This window comes from Ambystoma mexicanum, chromosome 4q (genome assembly GCF_040938575.1).
Source record: "Ambystoma mexicanum isolate Mex_15411 chromosome 4q, UKY_AmexF1_1, whole genome shotgun sequence".
Classification (NCBI taxonomy): domain Eukaryota; kingdom Metazoa; phylum Chordata; class Amphibia; order Caudata; family Ambystomatidae; genus Ambystoma; species Ambystoma mexicanum.
Window position 1 is genome coordinate 1,041,540,009 of NC_090928.1, and position 24,987 is coordinate 1,041,564,995.

Sequence of the window (24,987 nt, forward strand, 5' to 3'; positions counted from 1 at the left end):
GGCATTCATGAACATATCCTATAGACAGAAATTCAACATTAATAGGGAGGTTATGTTGATCAGATTTAGAAGATGGTGTGTATCAGCTTCATAAAACATCAGCAGTTATATCACGTGCAACAGAAGGAAAAACCCAAACCAAGAAAATTGAAAACACGTCTACTTATAATTTTACACAATCACAGCAATGTGGAGGGAACTCCAAACTATAGGTTAATTTAATGCTATCATATGAAGTCATTGTGGTGAAGCCCTCTGCCTTGTTCTGGGGACTATCAAGCTGGTAACTTCAGGGGCCAGAGATCACCTAGTGCCCGTTGATGTTGGACCCAGGAGAGTTTGGAGAGGATCCCAGAGTCCCATCACGTTCGTCCCCGTCATATGACAGGGGACAATCACAATGCTGAACCACAGACCAGTCTTAGAGGTCTATAGCTCTCCCACCATACTAACCAAGTAAGGAAGGAAGGAGAGCCCTGAAAGTGTTCACCCTTCACCAAATCTCTGGAGAGACACTGCAAATCAATGCTGGTATACCCCTGCCCAACCAAGAGATAAACTCTCCATGAGTAGGTCCAAAACATCAACCCAGAAAGTTAACACTTTCTCTTTCAGGGAAATAATCTCTCTGCCCTGTTGGATATGGTTAGTGCTCCACCTGGTACATCAAAGAACCAAGATGGCGGACAGACAAATGAAAGGCTTGGTCCTGTGCCTTGAGTTCATAGCAACCATAGGTGCATTTAGGGATGCCAGCCAATCCCAGACCATCCCAATTACAAGCCCAAGTGCATACTCTGACTGAAAGACCGACCATGGGAATGTAGGGAACACATAGAATAGCACCCAGCTCCAGTCAGGCAGTGTGAGTTGCAGGTGGCCTGTATTTGAAGACGGCAGAATACTGGAGAGAGAGGTGGAAGCAGAGGCAAGAGAGACAGAGGAGTGGCGAGGGGCAGCAGTGGAGAGCAGGATAAGTTGGAGAGAGCTAAGCAGGTCGAGGAGTAGGTGGCAACATCAGAGGGTGAAACTGAACAGAAGGAAGTGGTGAGAGTTGTGGAGTAGAAGGTTGTAAAATCAGAGGGTGACGGAAGGCAGGAGGAGATGTTAAGACTTAAGGGAGTATCATCAGGAAGAAGACAGTTGCAGAATGAGGTGGCGCGAAGAGGTAGCGACACTAAAGGAGAAAGAGGAAGTGACAACATCAGAGGGCAGAAGTGCTACAGAAACAGTAACATCAGGGCGAGAAGGTGATATAGAGGTGGACAAAGGAATACCACGTGGTCAAGGAGGTATTGAAGGTAATAAGGTTGAGATTGGAGGTTTAAGATCAGGGGAGAAGAGAGTACTATGAAGGAGGTACCACAAAGATTAGGAGGTGACCACAGCAGGTAGTGAGACAAGAGACCAACAGCGGTTGACACCCAGAGAGGCGAGAAGCGAGAACACCACCAGGGGGCGATGAATTAACCCAGGTGGAAAAGAAGGGCAAACACTTAATAAGAGCAAGCCGATTCCGGCATGCTTTGTCAGCCTTTGGCAGGTCTAGATGGTGGGAAGAGCTATGAGCTGGGGGTCAAGAAATCTACATCTTCTACAAGACACTATGCTCGCATGGTTATTGGTTGTTCAAAAGTAGTCTAATTCTAGCAAGTCTTCACTGGAAGCATCCAGGCCTTGACTGCCACACGGAAAAAGTTACTTACCTGTAACTCCAGTTCTCCATCATTGGTATCTTTCATAGATTCACAGGCTGTTTGAATATTCCCTGTTGTCAGGCTGTGAATCCTCATTAGAGCAGTTTTTATTTGAATTAAAAAAACTGCATTCACTTCAGTGTACTTTTTGGGTCATCTTACCCATTAGGCCAAAAAGCAGTGCCTCCCTTACCTCCAGCCCTGGAGGTCATCTTCATATTGGCAAAACAGACATACAAGTGCCAAGCTGAGCCAAGAAGAGCCATATGCAGGGTAGGAGGGAGGGTCGCATGTGAATCTATGAAAGCAGCAAGTGCTGGAGAAAAAGGATTACAGGTAAGTAACTTGTTCCTTCTCCACAAATGGATCTTTCACATGATGTTTGCGAACAGATTATAAAGCAGTATATAGCTTTGGGCATGAATGTGGGATTTGTACGTAAAAGGCCCTTAGACTTTGTGTTCAATTCCCAAGCTGAAGCGGCACTCGCACTGACAGGAAGGTACAGAAGAGGCCCTTTTTAGGAGTTTGTTGTGGTCTCACTGGCTCGTTAATGAAGGTGCAGTGGAGATGTGAGTAAAACTTGAAATCGCAGCCAGGTGGACTTTGATGGAGGCATTTGCTAGGCTGTCTTGGGCCAACAAAAGCAGGTATTGTAAAATGTGCTGAGGCTGGAATTGGAAGAGAGTGCTAAAAGGTGCACATTGGAGTAAGGCAGTGAGCCCCTCATCAAGGGTTTTTCCTGCCTGGAATATAAAACCAAGAATGAGACAACTTCACAGAATAACAGTCACATAGATACATTTATTAGCATCAAACAAAGCACTTGAGATGAGAGAGGTGACAACATGTTTCGCTAGTGCTCTCTGCCATACTTATTATCTTTCGTTCTTTAAATACAGTTCTTTCAGCTGCGTTAGCATGACACGTAAATAACACAGGGTCCTTGGAAAATAAATCACTGGCAGGGTGAACAGAAAGCTCAGTGAGTAATCGTAGTGAAGAACAAATAAAGACTTGCAGGGGGAGACTCAACATGTGTTCCTTTCTATCCTTAACCTGAGGTCACGGGGGAGGGTGACCACCTGCTGGTATTTGTGCATGCTATTCTGACGGCAAGCTATTACCTAGCTGCCAGCCTTTCAATGGGAAAGAGCCGTGCCTGCAGTTTGGCACACAAACAATCTTTTGGGACTTTGCTTTTGCGAACCAGAGGCAAAACAGTCATGTAACATTTACAACTGAGAGAAAAGAACTGGTATTCATTTAATGTATATTTCCGCAAGCAGCCCTTTGAACATCAGTTCTACTATATTTGTTATTTTATAAGCGTGAGTTCTGATATACAGGTTGGGATGAGAAAGGAGACTCAGTACTAATGTCAATGGCCATTATTTCTTGCATTGCTACACCTTGCAACATCAATGCATTACTAACCGATACAGATGAAACAGGAGGTTTAAGCATCTGGGCAAGTGCCTGGCAGCAAAGAGGTAGACAATGTAGAAGAAAACATGCACCTAAGAAAAATAAGAGGACAATCATTAGGAAGGCACCAATTTACCATCCAAAAGAGCTCATGGTGGACCAAAAGGTGCTGGTAAAATCCCATGTGCCAGTGGGCCCTTTTCTGCAAGTATCAAATCTAAAACCAACCTATTTTGCAGGGCCACAAGGCATAATGCCTGTAATACTACAGTGATATTACTCAGTATTTCAGTAGTCATTAATAGTTGTTTCAAACATTCTGGCCAGGCAACGGATATCCCTAGATTTTATGGCATGGCCAGACAAGGGGATGCCTGCTTTAATGAGAGCGCCAAATATTTGTGCACCAGTATCGTCCTGAACAACAGTTCTGCGATGCCTGGTAGGGTTGTCAATAACAGGGGGTCAAATAGATACGGCTGGAAATACAAATCCTAGATGGCAAAGGCCGCTCCAGTGTGGAGGTAGCCAAGTGTAAGCGTTAAGCCCACAAATGAAATACACAGAGTCGCCAACATAAAAGGTAATATCGGTGTCGTCTGTGGGAATGGTGAATGTCATGTTGCAGTTGGTGCTATATCCTAGGAACCTAGAGCCATTGTTCTCAATACATACAGCACCTATTATGTTGGAGGCCTGGAGATGCAGGGAAGGAATGGAAAATTAATTAGGGTTATTATCCAATAACTCTGTAGTAGGTAGAACCTGGGCTACCACAGTTACGAGGCCAGCCCAGGAGAAAAAAGGAATAAACACATCTGACAAAGGGAAAGTATCATTTGGGAGAATGACAAATTTACAGGCTCCTTTGCGCAGCACCTGCTGTTGTAACTGATCATACAAAGAGAAGGAAGAACAGGAAACATAGCGGATATTAGCTATTCCCTGGACTATTCCTTTAAATATAGTTATAGTTTCTATACATAATATAGCCACATCTAAAGCATAACATGAAGCAAAGAACAGGAGGGGCAACTGTTGCAGCGGGTTCCCTTTCTCTACAAAGGCAGCAAACTGATGCATATGGGTAAAAAACTCATTTCTGCTCATTAATTCACAATGATAATGCTGGTCAGGGGGTTAAAGTTGTCATAGTAACATTAGGAAAGGGTACTGGTGTAGGGTTTATCTAAAGGGGCCAATACATATCACATAATACAAAAGCACCAAGCAGGAACCAAAAACAAGAAAAAAGAAGGCACGATCTCGAGCGATACCATTTTCTGTCAGTGCGTAATACTTCATTTTTGTAGGGCAATTGTCTTTTGTCATGAGAAAAACAATGGAGAGGCATGGTCAGTGTATCCATGTCCAAAATACCTCATCCCTAGGTAGTCCTTTAAAGTTGGCGGTCTTGACCACCGGGCTAGCTGCTCTCTCCAGATTGTTTTCCCAAATAATAAATTTTTCATTGATAGCTTCATTAAAGTTTTCTTGGTCTCAGATTATAGCGTGGCCCCTCTGTTGGTCCTACGTCGTCTTTGGGGTACACTGTGCTGGAGAAAGCAATCCAAGTTCCTTGTTCCCAGCAGACGCCACTGCAGAAGAGAAGACCAGTGTTACGGCAGCACAGGCGTCCTTAGTTTGTTTGTGTGAGAGGAGGAGCAGAGGGGCTTTCTTCATATGGCTGGCATGTATCCAGTGTTTATGTCGGTCACACTTAACTGCTGTCTGTGTTGCCAAGAGCACCTGCACCAGCTCTTTCAACCTGGGTTGCAGACCAGCGGTATGTTGAAAGTTCTTAGTGAACACCCAGTCACCAGGCAGGAAAGAGTGTCTCGGCCTCTCCCAGGGCTGGGGTAGATAGTCTTTGATCTGTTTATGAATAATGGACAATGCTTTAGTAAGCTCCTTACAATAGTCAATCAGCATAGGATAGGGCACATCAGACAGTTTCTTTGGGTGAGGCAAGCCCCACACATTGGCTGGGCGGCCCATAACAATTTCATAGGGGGACAGACCCACTCCAGAATGTGCAATAGCTCTCATAGAAAGTAGAGCTAAAGATAAGGCGTCCACCCAGCTTAAATTGCTACTTGCACACATTTTGGATAGTTTGTTTTTTAGTGTGGCATTACAGCGTTCCACTAAACCTGCCGCCTGTGTGTGATATATTGCATGAAACATTTGCCTTATGTCCAATGCCTGACATACCATTCATTGTTTTATTCACAAAATGAACCCCATTATCGCTCCATATTGAGCGTGGCAGACTATATCTTGGACAATATTCCTTAGCAATGGTTTTGGCTGTATTCAGTGCAGTGTTATCTCTCAAGGGAAATGCCTCTACCCATTTACTGAACATACAGACGATTACCAAAATATATCTGTATTTCTGACAGGGAGGCAACTCTATAAAGTCCATCTGTAGTGCTTTGATTGGGAAATCTGGGCTACCAAAATGACCCTTTGGTGCTCCTTCTTTCTTTCCAAGATAGTGTGTGGCCCATATGATAAAAAAATGTACAGAACGCTATTGCTGCTTTGCAAATATTTGAGTTACTCCAAAGTGTAGTTAATAAATTAATCATACCATCCGCCCCCATGTGAGTTCCTCCATGGGCGACTGATATTATGGGTACATATTTGTTTGCCAAGTTCCATCTCCCCTTGGTTCCCCTGTCCACTCAACACCCATCCTCAAAAACTACATCAATCACCCACTGTTTTAATTCCTGACAGTTAGCATCTGCTTGGATACTGACAATGTCAAGTGTATTTTCAAAAGGGGGATGGTCTGTTGTGCGTGGACAGGAAACAAATGAGAATATGGGGTTTGGGCAGTTGTCTTTGCAATTGCATCCGCGAACACATTGCCTTTGCCCACATGGTCAGGTATTTTCTTACATGCTCTGCATTTTACAATGGCAAGACGGTTTGGCAAGGCAAGTGAATTTGATCTATTTGTGAATATGTTTGCCATATTGAATGTTGGTTCCATGGGAGGTAAGAAAACTGCGTTCCATTCAGAGCCTCCCAAAATTATGGGCAACTCCAAATGCATACTGGCTATTAGTGTACATGTTCAGTGCAAGTCCAGAGCGGAGCTCACATGCTCTGATTAGGGCTTTAATTTAGGGCTTTAATTGAGCGCTTGTGCTGAATGCAGAGGTATTTTACAGGTTTCCACAACTGTTTATGACATAAGCTGCGGTGGATGAGCCATTGTGTAGTTTGAAACAAGAGCTTTCAACATATAAAATGCCATCAGGCTTTTCTAATGGCACTTAAGCCAAATCAACCCATCTCCATGTCTGTTATTAATTGTCATGATGCCTACCCCCGGGGACCAAGACCACGTCCAGCAACCCCGGAGGAAGCAGGCATCAAGTTATCCTAAGCAAGCCCAACAACCCCTGCTAGGGGCTATTTGGGTCCAGTCCTGGCACCTAAGGCGCCAGGCTCATTTGGAGATTCAGTCCTGGCGCAATAGGCTCCAGGCTCATAGATTAAAACTTACCTGATGCAGACCATGCTGCAAACTTACCTGATGCAGATCATGCTGCAAGAGCTCCAAGCCAAAAGAGGCTTGGAAGGGACTACTTTACTTAAGGACTATTTTTTACTCGGGCGGGGCTGGGGAAAAATACTTACCTGGGACTACTTTGGAGGCTATTTAAACCACGCCCGAAGAGCAGCACACGCTTCCCGTTATTCTGCATCCAGCAGCGTAACGCTCACCGTGCCTGCAAGTCTGCATCCAGCCTTCTGCCACGCCCGCCTCGAGTTTGGAGCTCCTAGAAAAAGGGAGAAAGAAGGAGAAAAGGTTAGAATAAGAGAAATACCTTTAATACTTAACTAAATTCCCGATCCATCGCGCCTTCGAGCTGGAAGAAAGAAGTTATTTTATGCGCGTTGCCTCGCCTGCTGCAGCGCCGCGCTGAACTCACCGGCCTTCGCAGGATCATCACATTCCATCGCATCCTCCTGCATGTTTCAGCGCACTCCGGCACCTAAGGGGAAGACAAGAACAGCAAGGTGAGCCAAGGGAATACACAGAGGCAATATTAGTTACCCCCCCATAGACTTACCTGATTTTACCACCAGGGGTACTATTCCTCTTCACGGGTTGGCGCAGCTTCCACTGCACCTTCGCCGAACCACGGCCCCTAAGGGGAAACAAAAGGACAGCAAGGTGAAACAAAGGGACTAACAAGGGGAACCCTCCTCACCACTTACCTGATTTTAACCGCCAGAGGTATTATTCCCCAAGACTTCATACTTTCTCTCAGCGCCTGAATAAGGGAGAAAGCAACAGGTTACATATTGACTTTATTTTATCGTACTATGTTGGAAAATACAAATCCTTACCAGAATACTACCGGTTGCCACGAGGAACTCTTCATTAGGGTCAAGCTGCAACCTGCAAGGAATCGGACAAGAGTGAAAGTCAGGCATTTGAACTCTTACGAACTTTATACTTACGGCGTCTTGCCGGAAATCTTGGAGTCAATATTGTTCTGGAACTCACCGATTCCTTCGAGCCAGTGAAGCAACTGGTTATCAACGCGCCCCTGCGCTCAATGCAGGATGGAGAGCTCATCTTTTCAAATCATCAGGTGAGACTATAAGAGGGGACATCAAAGGCGATCTGTGGGGAGAACAGCGGGGGTGGGGGGATTTACGCTCAACTCCATGGGTGGTTAATTCCCTTTCTCCATTTGCAGAAGAATACTCCTACGGGCCAAGCAAACGAATCTAGGTGGGCCAGTCCAGTCCGTCATCTCGGCCCTACGCGTCACATTGGTGGAGACCGCAGCTGTCCAGTTCTGATCGACGCCTCTGTGGGAGCCAGGTGAGTGTAACATTAATATACAATCATGCAAGATATTGAGGTCATCAGAAAGGAGAGGCAACTAGGTGGCAGTGTTCAGGGTATTACATCTTTGCAAAGTAATGTTGAGTGCGAACAGGGCCAACTCATACCTAGTGAGCTGTGCATTAGTTAAATGTTGCATTTGTGTTTTGTTCAGGAGAATATCTATTGCAAGGGGAACAACAACAGTTAAAGAATGGCCGAATACTATGGTTTCTGCTTGTTTCAGAGAATGGGCAGCAGCCGCTAACCCTTTTAGGCAATTTGGCAACCCTTTAGCCACTGGGTTTAGGGTGGTCGAAAAATAGGCACATGGCCTATTTTTCTCCCCTTATGGTTGAGTTAGTACAGGCAAGGTACACCCTTTTATTTCATGCACAAACAGAGAAAAGGGTTTAGTATAGTCTGGTGTTCCTAACGCAGGAGAGTTACATAGCAAAGATTATGTTTTTTAAACCTTTATTTTTGTCGACAGGCGGAGAGTAACAGTTACACACAGCAGACAAAGCACAGGCAATAATGCATTAACATTACAATATACATTTGCAGATAGGCGTTACCATATGGTTGTTGGTTGCAGGCCAGTTATGCGGCAAGCAAAATCAGTCTAAGTCTGTACAGTCTGTGATGTAAGCAGGCCAGTATCTTCATCAGCCGGGTTGTTGAGGTAACTACAGAAGGCGGATCATATATTTCTGGGGTGTGAGTGTGCAGGAAGGGAAGTGATTTATTCCTCCTCACAGGTTTGTGTCCAGGTAAGCACTTTGAGCCACATTTGGAAGGTAGGCGGTGAGGGCCACTTCCAGCACTGCAAAATACATTTCTTGGCAACTACGCTGCTCACATTTAAAAACTTGGCCATGCTTGCAGCCTCACCATTCCCCCATATCGCGAACAGTACCCCAATTGGGTCCGGATCAATTGCTGTGCCAACAATGTCAGAGAGAGCGCCTAGAACCTGCTCCCAAAATTTGTTTAGCGCGGTGCAGGACCAAAACATATGCATGTGTCCTGCGTCCTCCAGACCACACCTGGGGCAGGAATGTGTTAAATTTCGATTGAACGTGGACAGTTTGTGTGGAGTGTAGTATACTCTGTTCAGCAGTTTATATTGTATACAGCGAAATCTGAAATTGAGTGACACCTTGCGAGTATGGAGACACATTCTTTTCCACAGTCCGTCCGAGATCTCACGACCAAGGTCCCAGGCCCACGCATTACGTGCCTTGGGGGGTTGGTCTTGAGACTTTGCCAGCAACATACGATATAATGAGGAAACTACCCCTCGGCTGTAACCAGAATTAGCTATGTATAGTAACTCTGGTGTCTCCGGGGGTTTGGATACATTGGCCATTTAGCGTGGATTGCGGCCCAGAGCCTGTGATTTTGCAGCATCTCCAGTGCCGAGCCGGAGTGGCCTTGGCACCATGTCTGCAGGGTGATAAACTTCCTAGCCGGGAATAGATCAGCCATGGCTTGGTACCCCAGTTCGAGCCAGTGTCGGGATAGGGGCTTATCATGCGTTGGTTCCAGCCCAGGAAAGTCCAAGATGGGGAGCCATTTGTAGTATGGGTCGGGAGACAGGTCCAGAATGTGGCTCCATGCTCTCAACATAGTCGCTAGTGGGTCGGCCAGCGCATCTGTTACAAACTTGCGCTGGAGGACCAGCGTCATGGTGTTCATCTCAGGTGTGGCAAGTTTTTCAAGTTTGACATGAGGTGGAGTGGTAGGGACCTTGTACCAGTACGTGGTGAACTGGGCCTGTGCTACTACCCAGTAGAGAAATAAATCGGGAGCGGTAAAGCCCCCTCTTTCATAAGGTAGAGTCATGTTCCCATTTTTTGCGAACTGCACCTGCATGCCATAGGAATTGGGTGCTAATCTTATGTAGGCTGTCAAAGTATTGTTTCCCAGGCCAGGTCGGCACGTTAGTTTAGTTTAGTTTGTTTATCTGTAGTGCACAGCCGAACCCTGGGGTAACTGGGCGCATTAACCTGGGAGCAGCAGTGTTACAGATAGTTGCACATACAGTCAAGATCATAGGGTGATACAGTACAATCGAGGTGTGAGTGACCAGGTTACAAGGTGGTCAAAAGACGGACATATGAGGGATACAAGGATACATATGGCCGAGTATTGTAAACATACGTATAATGATATCCGGACACACAATTTAGCTAAATGCAGTTGACAATCTATTGTTGAGTAGTGAAGAATTATTTTTCCTTGGCTCGGAATGACCAGAACAAGGTCTCGGCCCTGATTGTCATAGGAAGATCATTCCAAGTTTTAGCTCCTAGTACAGGAAAGCTAGCTCCACCCGCTGTTTTCAAATTGAACCTTGGGATGATAAGTTTGTGTAGATATGGGAATCTGGTTTGTCTGGCGGAGTTCGGTCTTGTGAATTTGTTTGATAGGTATCGTGGAGCTGTCAGGTAAAGGCATTTATGTGTGATGACCAGTGCTTGAAGTTTAATTCTCTCGCGAATAGGTAGCCAATGAACTTCCTGTCTGGCAGTACAGATGTGGGCTTTGCGTGGGAGATTAAAAGCACATCGAAGAGCGTTGTTCTGGAGTATTTGTAGTCTGTTCAAGATGTGGTTTGTGCAGCCAAGGAATAGTGTGTTACAATAGTTCAATTTTGACAATATAAGGGCTCTGGCCAAAGTGAAGCGGCTATTAGTGGACAAGAAAGGTTTGCAGGCGTTGATCCGTTTATTTGTATATGCTGTGGAAGAGATGGTGGCGTTGATTTGTTTTTTGAGGTAGAGAGTGGAGTCAAGATACACACCCAGTGTTTTGACTTCTTTGGAGACTTTCATGATATTGCCATCAATGACAAAGGATTGGTATCTGGGGTCAGGTTTATTGAGACGGGCCTGTGATCCAACTATAAGCAGTTCCGTCTTATCCATCGTTCAAGCAGAGGCTATGGGTGGCCATCCATGCTTGGATTTCAAGGTAGATCTCATTTAGCTTTGCAAAATCCTCATCATGGCGTCCCGAGAGTGCGATGAGGACCTCGGTGTCGTCAGCATAGTTAGTATATGTGACTCACAGGTCGTCAAGGCGGTCGAAGAGGAGCTTAGTGAAGATATTGTAGAGTGTAGGGGAGATGCAGGAACCTTGAGGGGCTCCACATTGGATCGGGGCAGGGTCCGGCCCGGCGCCGCCTGAGGGGGCAAAGACACTGGTTGTTCTGTCCGAGAGGAAGGATCGAATCCAATTGGTGGCATCCTGGGAGAATGCAGCAGCCGAGGAGAGGTGTTTGGTGAGTATTTGGTGGTCGACTAAGTCGAAGGCTGCGGACAAATCTAACAAGAGCAAGATTGCCTGGTTGCCCTCGTCTTTGGCTTTGTCCATTTAGATTTTTAGGTCCAGGAGGGCTGTTTCGGTCCCGTGCCTGGGTCTAAAGCCAGATTGTCGTAGGCCTAGAAGGTTGTTGTCTTCCAAATGTTGTTGTATTTGGAGGTAGGCGACTCTGTCTATTATTTTTAGCAGAAAGGGGACAGTCGTGATGGGTCTGTAGTTTGTGGGCGTATTGGGGTCAAGGTTGGGCTTTTTGAGTAAAGGTAGGACCCAGGCCTCTTTGAGGGTGTGTGGGACTACCGAGTATTTCAAGGAGGAGTTGATCAGGGTGGTAATAAAAGGCGGCTAGTTCTTTAGCGCCATCCTTGATAAATGATGCAGGGCATAGGTCGCCTAGACAGTTCGATGGTTTTAGGCTGGCAATTATATTAATGACTTCGTTCTCTGTGACTGGCGAGAAGTGGAAGAGAGGGAAGTTAATATGGTGTGAGCTAAATGTGTGGTTTGTATGGTCTTTGGTGGTGAGATTGGCTTTTTTGGATTCTATTTTAGTTTGCAGGAGGGCTATTTTATTTGAAAGTGCTAGTTGGATGTTATTGCACCAGGTTTTGTCATTGATGCAATCATAGGTAGGGGGCACGAGAGATTCTAATTCTCTTAGGATGGCGAATAACTATTTTGTGCCGGATTTGGCGTTGTGGATTATCGTATTGAAGATCTCTTTTTTGGCATTTGTGATAGAGGCTTTGTATGTAGCTGCTGTTGATGAGAATTTTTCTTTGGTGGCCAGTGAGGGGGCTTTCCTCCAGCTAGATTCAGCTGATCTCTTGAGGTTGCAGAGTGCTTTTAGTTCTGCCAAGAACCATTTATTCACACGGGTGGATAGCCTAATCTTTCTTAGTTTTAGTGGCTCTATTTGGTTCAGTGCTAGTTCAATCGTGTCATTGTAAAGTTTGACTACAGATGTAGGATTGGAGTTGGTAGTGGTGAAAGTGGCGGCTGTGATTGGGTGCAGTAGTGGTCTGAGGTTCTCAATGGTGATATTTCGTTTGTTTCTGGCTAGTGATTGCAGTGGGATGGAGAGGGGTGGACTTTTTTGTGTGGTTATGGGTACAGTAAAGCTAATAAGATGGTGGTCTGTCCATGCGCAGGGTGTGATGTCGGTCAGAGAAATGTTGCAGTTGACTTCAGCCAGCCAGTCAAGCGTTCTGCCTTTGGCATGTGTTGGCATGTTAATGCGTTGTGTCAGGCCTAGTTGTGAGATAGTGTCATTGATCAGAGATGCAGTAGTGTCATTAGGGTCATGAAGGCCAAGGTTGAAATCACCCAATAATATAATTTGCGATCCTGGTTTTGTATTGGAGGTCAATAGGTGAGAGATATCCTCCTCAAAGGAGGAGATTGCGCCTGGTGATCTGTACACAAGATAAAGTATAGTTTTGGAACTGGTCAATGGGATTTTAAAGGAGAGAAGTTCAGCAGAAGGAATGTCAGGGTTAGTGACTTCGCGGATATTCAAATTGGTCTTTGAAATGACGGATATCCCACCACCTACCCCAGGAGTTCTGTCTGCTCTGATAATGGACAAGTTCTATGGGATGGCAATAGAAATAGATGGTCCGGCAGCAGCATGTAACCATGTTTCGGTTACAGCAAGGAAGTCTAAATTGTTGGCTGAGATAACATCTGCGATATCCAATGAATGGGCTACTAAGGAACATGCGTTGATGAGTGCACCTTTGATAGTAGTGGCTGCTGCATTGTCATGCAGGAGATCACAAAGTGGAGGTGGACTAGGGTCGTTAGCGTTGACAGAGCAGGATGTCGGTGTTAGGCAGAAACCTGTGCAGTTCCCTCTGGGACCACTGCAAAAGATTTAGGACTACAGGTGTTTGGCAGTAAACCTACTTGGTAGCAGTCTGTACCACACAGATTCACTTGGGAGCTGTGGCTGAGCAGTCAGACTTCCCTCAAGAAGAGTTAGGCAGTTTACAGAGTATTCACAATAGGTCAAAAAGAACAGCGTAGAACAAGTAAACGCTGACCAGAGCTTGGTGTAAAAGAGATATAATTATTTATTTAAAACCACATCTAGAAAAGCACACAGGCACTAATAGTAAACAATTCAAAAACACGGTCACTAAAAGATATACACTCCCTTAGAAGAATATTAGACAAGTCTTAAGTAAAGCCCCACTTATTTTCAGACAGCGGTGAGCGCTTAACGCAGATGGCACTCTAATAATTTGTTTAAAAAGGGAGAGAAAAGCAGAGAATAATATGAAACAGATCCCAACACTTTCGTAAGAGCCACACAAGAGAGGAAGGCAAATAAAACCGTGAAGTTAGAGTTCAGTAGGCCATATCCACTTAAAGAGGATCAGAACGAAATGTGTCCAAGGTCACACGGTTGAAGTGCACAACAGTCTTGCAAAGGATCAAAAAGAGTTGGACCAAAAGAAAGAGACCAGTTAGAGGGTCCAGGCGGCCAGCCCAGTCCAGAAGGTTAAGCGTTTATTATTACCTTGTAGCAATCTTCAGAAAGGGAGGCCTGGCGGACACGGTACTTTAAAGTGGTGAGAATGCTCCAGCGGGGGCAGTTGTTCCTGGCAGCGGATGCAAGTCGGTGCTTCGTCCGGGGGAAGAGAGGATCTCGTCGTGGAGGAAGACAGGAGTCCGTTGCACTGCCAGGGAAGCAACCAGCCGCGGAGTTCTCAGGTAAAAGGAGCGGTCCTTTTATTCGCGGTCCAGTGGTAAGTGACTATCCAGTTGCCGGGGTGCTTGGCGCGGGCAATTCGACCACGAGACGGTCTGGGGTGCGAAGAGAAGAAGGTAAACTGGTTGTGCCCACCAGTCAGGGGAAGAAGCCTCTCCAGCAGGGAGATCTTCTCTGTCGTCGGGAAGTGGTGAGTCGATTCCGCAGGGCTCCACCGGTGGTGTCGTCGTGGTAGGTCGGCTCAGCTTCTCCCTCGTCGGATTCTCAGGTCCTGTGGCGACTTCTGAAGTTCCAGTCCCAAAGCCCTGCTTTTATGCAGCACACCCCCATTCACTCAGCCTAGCTGTCAATCAAACATGCTAAGTGGTGAGCCGGCCGGCTCACCACTTGGGCCAATCACACAAGAGGGTGACTTGAGTTACCAAGGTAACTCAGTCCAGGGTGCCTAAACCCCCTCCCACACCCCCTGTGGTACCTAGACAGAGTGGCACCACTTTTGGAGGTTTCTGTGGAGAAGCCCGTCAAAAGTGGAACAAAGGGCTCGACTTGGGTTGGAGTCACAGAAGAGAACACAAACGCCATTTTAGAATCGAGTCCTGGCAAAAAATACCAACCGGCGAATTAATATTAAATAAACAAACCGGCGGTATGTTCACAATATGATGGTTTGTACTGGTTTCTGTTCATAATTTGGGACTAGTAAAGCCAATGGTGACTTTACATACCCTGGGAGACAGTAGTCAGTCCCAGGGTATGGAGTCTATGGTGGGGTGTCACTATGACACCCCTATGTCACTGCACGGAGGGTGCTGTGTAACACACATAGCAAAAACACATGAGACCCTATGGAGTAAAGGACCCCATAGCCCAGAAAACACAAACAGTCAAAGGAACACCATAAATCATGTCCAAGAGTGGAAACAACTCCAGAAATCCAGCAAAGCTGCTGGGGGACTAACTAGGTTAGGAAATTCAGCCTAAACAGAGAATTCTCCCTAACACTTGCCCCCCCAGACTAAGGGACAGGAGGATTTAATCCACTCCTGGATGAATCTCATACCTCTAGTCGATGACATACATCCTAGAGAGACCATCAGCATTTTGGTGGTGACACCCTGACTTATGTTCTATGGTCAAATCAAAGGTTTTCCTTTGCAAGCTATATGACCTACAAACCCTTTGAGGAACATCAGTCTTTTTAAGGTTATAGGGATCTGGTTGACCAGTCCCTCAGAAGTTGTTACAACTTCTGAACCTGTGTTAGGCTTTTTCAAGGATTCCCTTAGATCTAGAGGGGCCTCCAGAGGTCCTCACCACCTCTCTGTTGGGAGAAGGTTGGGTTTTAGGCCTCTTGGTTGGAGAGGATGGAGATAAGCAAGGTACATGCTTCTCCTTCCTCTTAGATCTACCTTTACCTACTTTCGGAGTTTCCCCCTTAAGGCTAGGAATTGGGTTGGAGTCTTCTGTGGAAGGTCCAACAGCCTGAAGGTTTTTGGCCTTAGACTTTTCTTTTCTGGTTTTTCACCAGCACTGGGAAATACCAGTTCTCTTAGGCCTAGTTAGGGTTCCAGTAGGTCTATCCACCTCTTCCTCAGAAGCAGGGGGAGTCACAGACTCTATGACTGGGGGAACAATGATGGAGCTTGGTTGGGGCTCCCATTTCCCTAACATTTTAGCCTGAAATGTGCCTGGGCCAGAGGTCAACTTACCAACACCAGGGCTTGTAGTGGGGTTCCCCTTCTTCCCGGGCGAGGCACACAAGATGGCGGCCGCCTCACGTTGATAACCCAGCGGCTCGCACTGGATCCGGGAGCCAGCGACTCGCTGACTCGAGCAGTCCCTCCCTGCAGTCGAGTGCACCCCGGCTCGGGCCACTCGAGGGCACCGTCAGGACCCGGTGCAGCAGCCAAGAAGGGCCAGGAGGAAGATCGCTACGCGGCCGATAGACACGGGGGAGAGGGTGGCGACGGCATCAAAGAGGCAAGATGGCTGCCGCGAGGAACAAAGCCAAGCACGCTACTCTGGACCCCTTTGTAACATCCAAGCCTGCTGCTCAATCCACACCGAAGACCTCACCAGCACAAGATGCCCCTGGGGATGAGACCAGACATAATCAAGTGCTTGAGGCGATCGCGGCCCTGAGGACATTCATCGATACGAAAATCGGGGAGGTTAAGACGGACATACAACTTATCAGGCAAGATGCCCGCAACTTAACGGAGCGCGTCACCATAGTCGAATCCTCCCAGAAGGACATCTCAGATGAGACGACGTCTCTACAGAAAGAGGTAGCGGACCTCAAACGGAAAGTGCACTTCTTGGAGGCGAGATCCGAAGAAGCAGAGGGTCGGGCCAGACGGAACAATATCAGGATCCTGGGCGTACCGGAGGGGTCGGAGACCATGGACCCGACGGCTTATGTGGAGTCCCTGATACAGCAGGAAGTAGGGGTGTCGAAACTCTCGCAGGGATTCGCCATTGAAAGAGCTCATAGATCCCTCCAGAAGCGCCCCCCGCCTGGATCCTACCCCCGCCCCATCATCGCCAAGGTCCTCAATTTCCGCGACCGAGAGGTGATCCTGAAATTCTCGAGGGAAGGAGGTATAATCGAGCGGGGTGACTCAAAGATTACCATCTACCCCGACTATACCCAATCGGTGCAGAGAGCAAGGAATTCCTTTGTCCCCATCAAGGCCCAGCTGAGGACACTGAACATAAAATACATGCTGCTCTATCCATCACGACTAAAAGTAATCCACAATGGGCGGGCAATATTCTTGGAATCACCAGAAGCGGCCACTATGTGGATGGAACACAATAACCTTGCTGAGGCTCCCAAAGAAACCACGCTAGAGGAACGCACTTAGCACGCCCAAAAAGCTGACCGCATACTAACGCGGCTGGAGCACCCATTTCTTTGGTATTATACTCCAAACCGAACCGAGGCTATACCAATACTGAAGAAAAACTACCACATCAGAACGCTAAATGACTGCGGGCTCACTCGACCTCCCGCCCATGGACACAGACCACGGACCCACCGTTGACCAGTGCAGACCTCTTTCCTGCACACAACCACTCGCGCCAGAGACCTGGACTAGGTCGGACGGCGCGAGGGCCCCCGAGCACTCCACCCCGGTGGCTGAAGCTGGGTGCATTAGTTTTAGTTACTTGTTCCAAGTTGTTATTGTTATGACTGTCCCAACCCGGATGAATAAAGATTTCCTGGGCCTAGGCGGGCCTACCCACCCCACACAAATGGCTCACCACCCACCCTACAATACGGCTCATGCAACACTGGGAGAAGGGGTGGCACTCCCCTCATCGAGGAACCCACTTATGCAATGGCAGCAAGACTCAAGCTAATTACATGGAACGTTAGAGGGATGGGAACATACATAAGAAGAAACCGGATTTTTTCTTATCTAAAGAGGAAAAAAATATCATTGGCCCTCCTGCAAGAAACACATCTCACCTTGGAGGCCACAGACAAAATCCTGAAATACTGGGGAGGCCAGGGTAGCGGCGCATCCTTCTCAAAGTACGCAAGAGGAGTCTATACATGGGTGAGCCCGGACACACCATTTCAACAAATGGGAACGGAGCTGGATAAAGAGGGCAGGTATGCAATAGTGTGGGGCATGCTTGAGAACACTCCCCTGTGTATAGTAAACTCGTATTTTCCCCAGCACAATATACCCTCACACATCAAGGACCTATGCGCAAAATTGCTGCACTACCGAGAGTATACGTTCATATGGGGGGGGGACTTCAACTCTATTATGAACCCGGAACTGGACAGATCGACAGCTCCACGCATGCCCCATAGCGCCTCTCCTGGGGCCCTCCCCAGGATGGTGGCAGACCTACACCTGACGGACATTTGGAGAGACCTCCACCCCTCGGATAGATCATATTCATTCTACTCGGCTCCCCATAGCCTCCACACGAGACTGGACTACTTCTTCATCGCCAACGAACTAACCCCGCAAGTTGAATTGGCAGAATACATGGGCAGAACAATATCTGATCACTCCCCCTTGCTGTTGCAGCTCTCCCTCAAGGGCCCCCGCCCCCCCATCCCGACGTGGCGCATGCCATCAGATGCCTTGACCGACCCAGCATTCAAGGAAACCCTAAGAGAAAAGCTGGAAGAATATTTAGCGATAAATAAGGGTTCGGTCGAGAAGTGGAGCACGCTTTGGGAGGCGCTGAAAGTAGTGACAAGGGGGGAGATAATCGCCGAGGCGGGCGGGATCAGGCGACAACTGAGGAGAGAACTGGAGGTCGTGGAGGAGAGAATAAAGCGACTTGAAAGTGGCGCCCCACCAACCACCGAAAGGGAGGCTGAACTGAAACTGATCAGAGAGGATTGCAGGGAGGCATGGGAAAGACTCTCGAAGTTTGACTTCTCTGTGCGCACCTCGAAGGCCCACAGGGAAGCTGACAAACCGGGCAGAATACTCGCATGGCTATGCAGGAAAGAGCACCCGAGACAGGCCCTCAAGGAGATCAAAGATACGAACGAAAAGACCTGCAGAACACGACAAGAGATTAATGATACCTTCACGGAATTCTATAACGACCTATACACTCATGAGACGAAGGTCCCCATAGCAGATATAAAGGATACGCTGGCTGAGGTGGGACTGCCTAGGCTGAGCCAGGAACAACAGGACAAACTTGGGGAGCCTATTACGGTGGAGGACATCACAGATGCAATCAGATCCCTCTCCACAGGCAAGGCTCCTGGCACAGATGGACTCATCCCAGAATTCTACAAGGCCTACGAGGAGATCACCTCTCCTATACTACACGCAGTATATACGGAGGCATACGAGTCGGGCACTCTCCCTAACACTATGAGAGAAACCCTCATCGTCCCGATGCTCAAGCCAGGCAAACCAGCCGATAGATGTGACTCATATCGCCCACTGGCGCTCCTAAACTACGACGGCAAAATATTGACGACCATATTGGCCAAAAGGCTCTCGAGGGTGATCGGTTCCCTGGTACATGAGGACCAGAATGGCTTCGTTCCGGGGCGTAACACCTCCGCCAATCTCAGGAGGCTCCAACATATCATTTCACAGACGTCCGAAAGCGAGGAAGATCTAGCAGTACTCTCACTGGATGCCATAAAAGCCTTTGACTCTATTTACTGGGAGTGGCTGATCGAAACCCTGAGGGAGTTCGGACTTGGCGAACACTTCATCCGCTGGATAGAGGTCCTGTACAGCGACCCATTGGCAAGAGTTAAAACGGGTGTCATGATATCGAGGGCCTGGCCCATCCAGAGGGGTACCAGACAGGGATGCCCACTGTCTCCAATGCTGTACATTCTAGGCCTGGAGCCGGTGGCAATATACTTCAGGAAGCAGTTCTTTGACGCTGGCATCAGCATTGGAGGATCAGACAACATCATCTCGTTATATGCCGACGACGTCCTCCTATACCTGCGCGACCCCTTGGAGAATGCCCCGATTGTATTGGATGTTCTGGACAACTTTGCAAGATACTCGGGGATAAGATTTAGCAGGCAGAAGTCTTGCGCGTTCCCACTAGCAAGACTGAAAAATAAACCTGAGGAGGAGCTTCCTGAGATCGGGATCCGTTGGCAGGTGGACACTTTTCGATACCTAGGCCTCAACATCACACATTCACCAATATCCACCCACAAAGCCAACACGGAGGCCGCAATGGGCGGAGTGCGGAGATCCATACAGTTCTGGTCAAAGCTCCCGCTCTCCATGATGGGGAGGGCGGCGATAGCTAAAATGATAATCCTCCCCAGGTTCCTCTACTATTTCACCAACGTGGTGTATTACATTCCCCCACCCTTTTTCAGGACACTCGACTCTCTGATCAGGGACTTCCTCTGGGGACGAGCCCGGCACCGACTCACACTGAATACCCTCACACTCCCTTACGCAGAGGGCGGCATTCAGCTCCCCGACTTCCAGAGATACTTTCTGGCGGCTCAGTCGACACACCTGGCAAAATGGCTCTCAGATGAACCTTCAGCTGAGCTAGAACTTCTATCCCACTCCTCTTCACCGCTGTATCCCAAGGAGCTACTCTGGAACCCCCGACTTGGACCCCCCAACCCACCCACTATACTAGAGGTTGGAAGGCGGGTATGGAACAAGGTGAGATCCATGGCGGGCCTGCAACGCTCTTATACACCCGACACCCCCATGATGACGGATGTCTGCAAAACCTCCACCGACCTGGCAACTATGAGGAGATGGGAGAACCATGGTCTCTACACATGGGGGGACATGTTTCATGATGGCCTCTTCAGGGACTTCGAGTCGCTTCGAGAAGGAGATGGACTACCACTGGGCCATTTCCTCTGGTACCAAAAAGTGAGACATGTGGCCAGAAAGAACTGGGTCGCATGGCCTGAGGAACCAGAAACTCACCCCCTCCTGAGAGAAATGTATGACGTTGGTGACGGATGGAGACCGACGTCCAGGTTGTACACTCAACTGAACGATCGACCCAACCCAAAGAGCGCCCGGCTGAAGGTAAAATGGGAGGCAGACCTCCGGACTGAAATCACAGAGGCCGAATGGGCGAGAGCCCTGATATATCCAAAGGAGGTATCCAGAAACGCCAGGTTTAGACTGATCCAACTGAACGTACTCTACAGAACGTATATGACCCCTCACCGGATATCCACGTTCAACAACAAAGCGGACTCAAGGTGCCCCTGGTGCTCCTCAGACCTGGCGGACATGATTCACATGTTTTGGACCTGTTCCAAATCTCAGAAACTCTGGCAGGCCGCTGAACGGACCTGCAGGAATGCTGGCCTAGAAACTTACGAGTGGACACCCAAGGAGTGCCTACTGGGCACCTATCCGAGACTTGGTAAAATCAAACACTTGACGAAGCTTATGGATATGGCCTGCCTTCTAGTTAAGAGAACAATTGCCATGGCCTGGAAGGCCCCAGCGGGCCCCAGGTATGACCCCTGGATCAGGGAAATGGAAAGATGGACTACGGCTGAGACTGTAGCCTGGGAGGAGGGAAACAAATGTGGCGGCGACGATGTGAGCAATGTGCTGGAGGCCTGGAAAGCCCTCCTTAGAGACATGGTCTTTGCAACGAGCTACAAACCTCCTTGAACCCACCCCCCTTGCATCCTAGAAAGCAACAGACACTACAGATTAGCCCACCACACCCAAGGGCTCCACCCAGCAACTGTACTGAGGGAGCAAAGCCGATACCCGCCTCCGGACCCACTCCCCGAACCTGGCGACATTGATTAAGAAACCACACCGAGAGTTGGGACAGTCACTGTTACTGTTATTGTTATTTCTTTTCTCTTCTTTTCCCTTTCTTCCTTAGTTTGTTTGTTCTTTATTAATAGTTTTGTCGTTGGTTATAAGCTGATCACCATATCACATTTACGCCAGTTATTGCATTTTGAATGTAACTGCTTTCAGAATCTTATCCTTGTACAAGTTTACTCACAAATGCCAATAAAGACATTTAAAAATAAACTGAATGAGGGCTGGTAGAATGGGAACCATTTGGACAGGGCCTCCAGACATCTTAGTGGGACCTTTGGGTGCCTTAGCAACATCCTCAGGCCTGAAAAAGCTTTCATCCACTACTGTTCTGCTGGCCCCAGAGTCTCGCCTGGCAGGGGTATCCTGACCATTGACAAGAACACTGTCCATATAATAAACTTTAGAGTTTTCTGGTATGGAGTTGTACACACTCCTATTCTGATCACTATCCAGACCCATGTACTCTACTGTTACACTGGCTTGCAGACCCAAAGGTTCTTCAGCAAAGACTTCAAAGTGAGCACTAGCCATTTGGACTTCCTCCTCAGGAGTGAAGGCTAAGGAGACTGTGCTGATCCCTGTAGGTTTACCCTTACATCTGGGATCTCCTTTGATGTGGTCAGTTGCCCCACAGAGATAGCATGTTCCAAATGCTCTTTGGAAGGGTGGCTTGGCCTTACCTCCTTCTGGTTTGTGACCAGAAGGTACACTAGCCTGTTGTGGTTTACCCTGGGGCTTACCCTGGTTATTTTGTTGTTTGGGGCCCTCTTTGGTTTGGGAGGTATTAGAAATCTCTTGGTTCCCTTTTGGTGGCTGCTTTCCCTCATCCTTTTTCTGAGTGACCCCTGAATCCTTGTGAGTGGCCCTGTTGGCAACCCACAAGTCAGCAGCCTTAGCTAGCTTCCTGGAATCTAATTCCTTTGAATCAGCCAAGTGCTGTCTGAGCTCAGGAGAGCAGGCATCATAAATTGACTCCAACATTACAAGATTTCTCATTCCCTCGAAAGTGTTCACCTTGTAACCCTCTAAGTTTTTCAAACACTCACTCACCCAGGTAGCCCAAGGGGTACCATCATTCTTTTTGAGGGTCCTAAACCTCTTAAGGTACTGGGGAAGAGGTCTTCGCAAATCTAGCTATCAAAGCTAGTTTCACACATTCATAATCCTTCTTATCCACCTCCCCCAACTCCATTACCACATCAGTTGCAACAGGGGGAAGCCTAGAGAACAACCAGGGAAGTAACTCATTCCCTGTGATGTCCTGGAGCCCATGATTATACTCAAACATGTTTAACCAATCCGACACATCCAACTTAGGTTCATACATACCCACTAATTCCTTAGGCATCCAGGGTCTTTTGGGACTGGAACTCCTAGAGGAACCACAGGAGAGAGAAGCATTTTCCACAGACAACTTTTTCATTTCTAGTTCATGATTAAGTTCTATTTCACTGAGTCTTAACTCAGCTTGCTTCTGCTCAGCCTGGGCATTCATTCTTCTGAACTCTAGCTCTTGGTTTCTTACAGATTGAGGAAAAAAATGTTGTACTCTAATTCAAGCTTAATTTTTTTCAAGTTCGAAATAAGCAGGGTTACTTGTAGGGCCTGGTATAGGCCCAGTAGGTACAGTAGGTAAGGCAGACAGAGGCTCAGAGTGGCTAACTTCATTAGGTTCATTTTCCTCTTCTGACTCATTATCAAGACTTTGATTCAGATCAATACCATCACTGTTTTCTACATTTGCAGGGGGGGGGGTTAGATTCCTCTGTACCACCCAGACTTTGGTTTGCTAACAATCTTTCTATAAGTTCCATTTTCTTGCCCTTCTCAGAGAGATTCTTATGTCTACACAATACTTTTAAGCAATCAGCAGTTTTGGCAGACAATGATTCTAGAGTATAACTCTCCATAGCAGACAGTTAGAAAATCAGCTTTTTAGTGCTAAGCTGTTACGCTCACCTGATTCCCACGGGGGCGTCGATCTGGACTGGCCCGCTGTTGCTTCCACCAGAGTAACACGTAGAGCTGAGATGACAGACTGGACAGACCCACTTAGCTTCGTTTGGCGGGCTCGTACGAATATCTTTCTGCAATGGAAAAAGGGAATTAACCTCCCGTAATCTGAGCGTTAACCCGCCTTCCCACTCCCCTTGTCTGCCCACAGAACACTCCTGAAGTCCCCTCTTAATCTCACCTGATGATTTGGAAAGATGAGCTCTCAATCCTGTGTCGAGCGCAGGGGCGCGTAGACGACCAGTTACTTCACTGGCGTGGAGGAATTGGTGAGTTCCAGTATTGACTCTAAAGTCCAATTGTTCGTAAGAGTTCAAAAGTCTGAACTTCACTCTGCCAGATTCCTTGCAGGTTGCAGATTTAAACCGCTAGAAGAGTTCCAAGTGGCAATTGGTAAGATCCTGGTAAATCTATTGTGGTTCTCCCCTTTGGGGACGGGGTACAGCGATGATGCAGAATTAACTGCGCCGACCCGAAATGAGGTGAGTACCCCCCTGTGGTAAATCACAGTACCAAAGGTAAGTCTTTGGGGTTAGGTTGTATTGTCCTTGTTTTTCCCCTTAGGGGCCGGGGTGCGGCGGTGATGCAGATTTGACTGCCCCGACCTGAGATGAGGTTAGTACCCCCCTGTGGTAATCAGGTAAGTCTTTGGGTTTAGGTTGTATTGTCCTTGTTTTTTCCCCTTAGGGGCCGGGGTGCGGCGGTGATGCAGAATTGACTGCGCCGACCCGAGATGAGGTAAGTACCCCCCTGTGGTAATCAGGTAAGTCTTTGGGGGTGGTTTGAATTGCCCTTGCTCACCTATTCGTTCTTGTCTCCCCCAGGTGTTGAAGAACGGCCTGAAGATGCTGGGTTCGCGATGGAGTAAAGGAATGCAGCCCGGATGGTGAGTTCAGCGCGGCGCTGCGAGGTGCGTGGCAACGCACCTGTGAAGGCTTCTCTCTTCCAGATCGACGATGTGCTGGATCTAGGATTCAGGTAAGGGTTTTGTTCTGACCTCTTCTTCTTCCCCTTTTCTTGTTCCAGGTGTTCCAGGGCTGATGCGGGCGTGGCTGAAGACTGGAGCTGCTGAAGACACGGTGAGCGTTACGCTGCAGCAAGCAGAATAACGCGAAGCACGTGTGGCGGTCCGGGTGGGGCTTAAATAGCCTTGGAAGAAGTCCCAGGTAAGTATTCTTCCACAGCCCCACCCGAGAAGAAAGGAGTCCCTGAGGTAAAATAGTCCCTCTAAGCCTCATTTGGCTTGTGGCTTCGTGCAGCATGGTCTACATCAGGTAGGTATGCAGCATGGTCTGCATCAGGTAAGTTTTCTGTAATGAGCCTGGCGCCCATGGCGTTTTGTTCTGACCTCTTCTTCTTCCCCTTTTCTTGTTCCAGGTGTTCCAGGGCTGATGCGGGCGTGGCTGAAGACTGGAGCTGCTGAAGACACGGTGAGCGTTACGCTGCAGCAAGCAGAATAACGCGAAGCACGTGTGGCGGTCCGGGTGGGGCTTAAATAGCCTTGGAAGAAGTCCCAGGTAAGTATTCTTCCACAGCCCCACCCGAGAAGAAAGGAGTCCCTGAGGTAAAATAGTCCCTCTAAGCCTCATTTGGCTTGTGGCTTCGTGCAGCATGGTCTACATCAGGTAGGTATGCAGCATGGTC

At 47.9% G+C, this 24,987-nt stretch overlaps 1 protein-coding gene across 1 annotated transcript in view; it reads right to left on the bottom strand.

Moving 5' to 3' along the window:
* The window catches only part of RAB3GAP2 (RAB3 GTPase activating non-catalytic protein subunit 2), a 2,371,691-nt gene that overhangs the window by 374,585 nt on the left and 1,972,119 nt on the right, over positions 1-24,987 (bottom strand). The gene's annotated exons all lie outside the window — the stretch shown is intronic.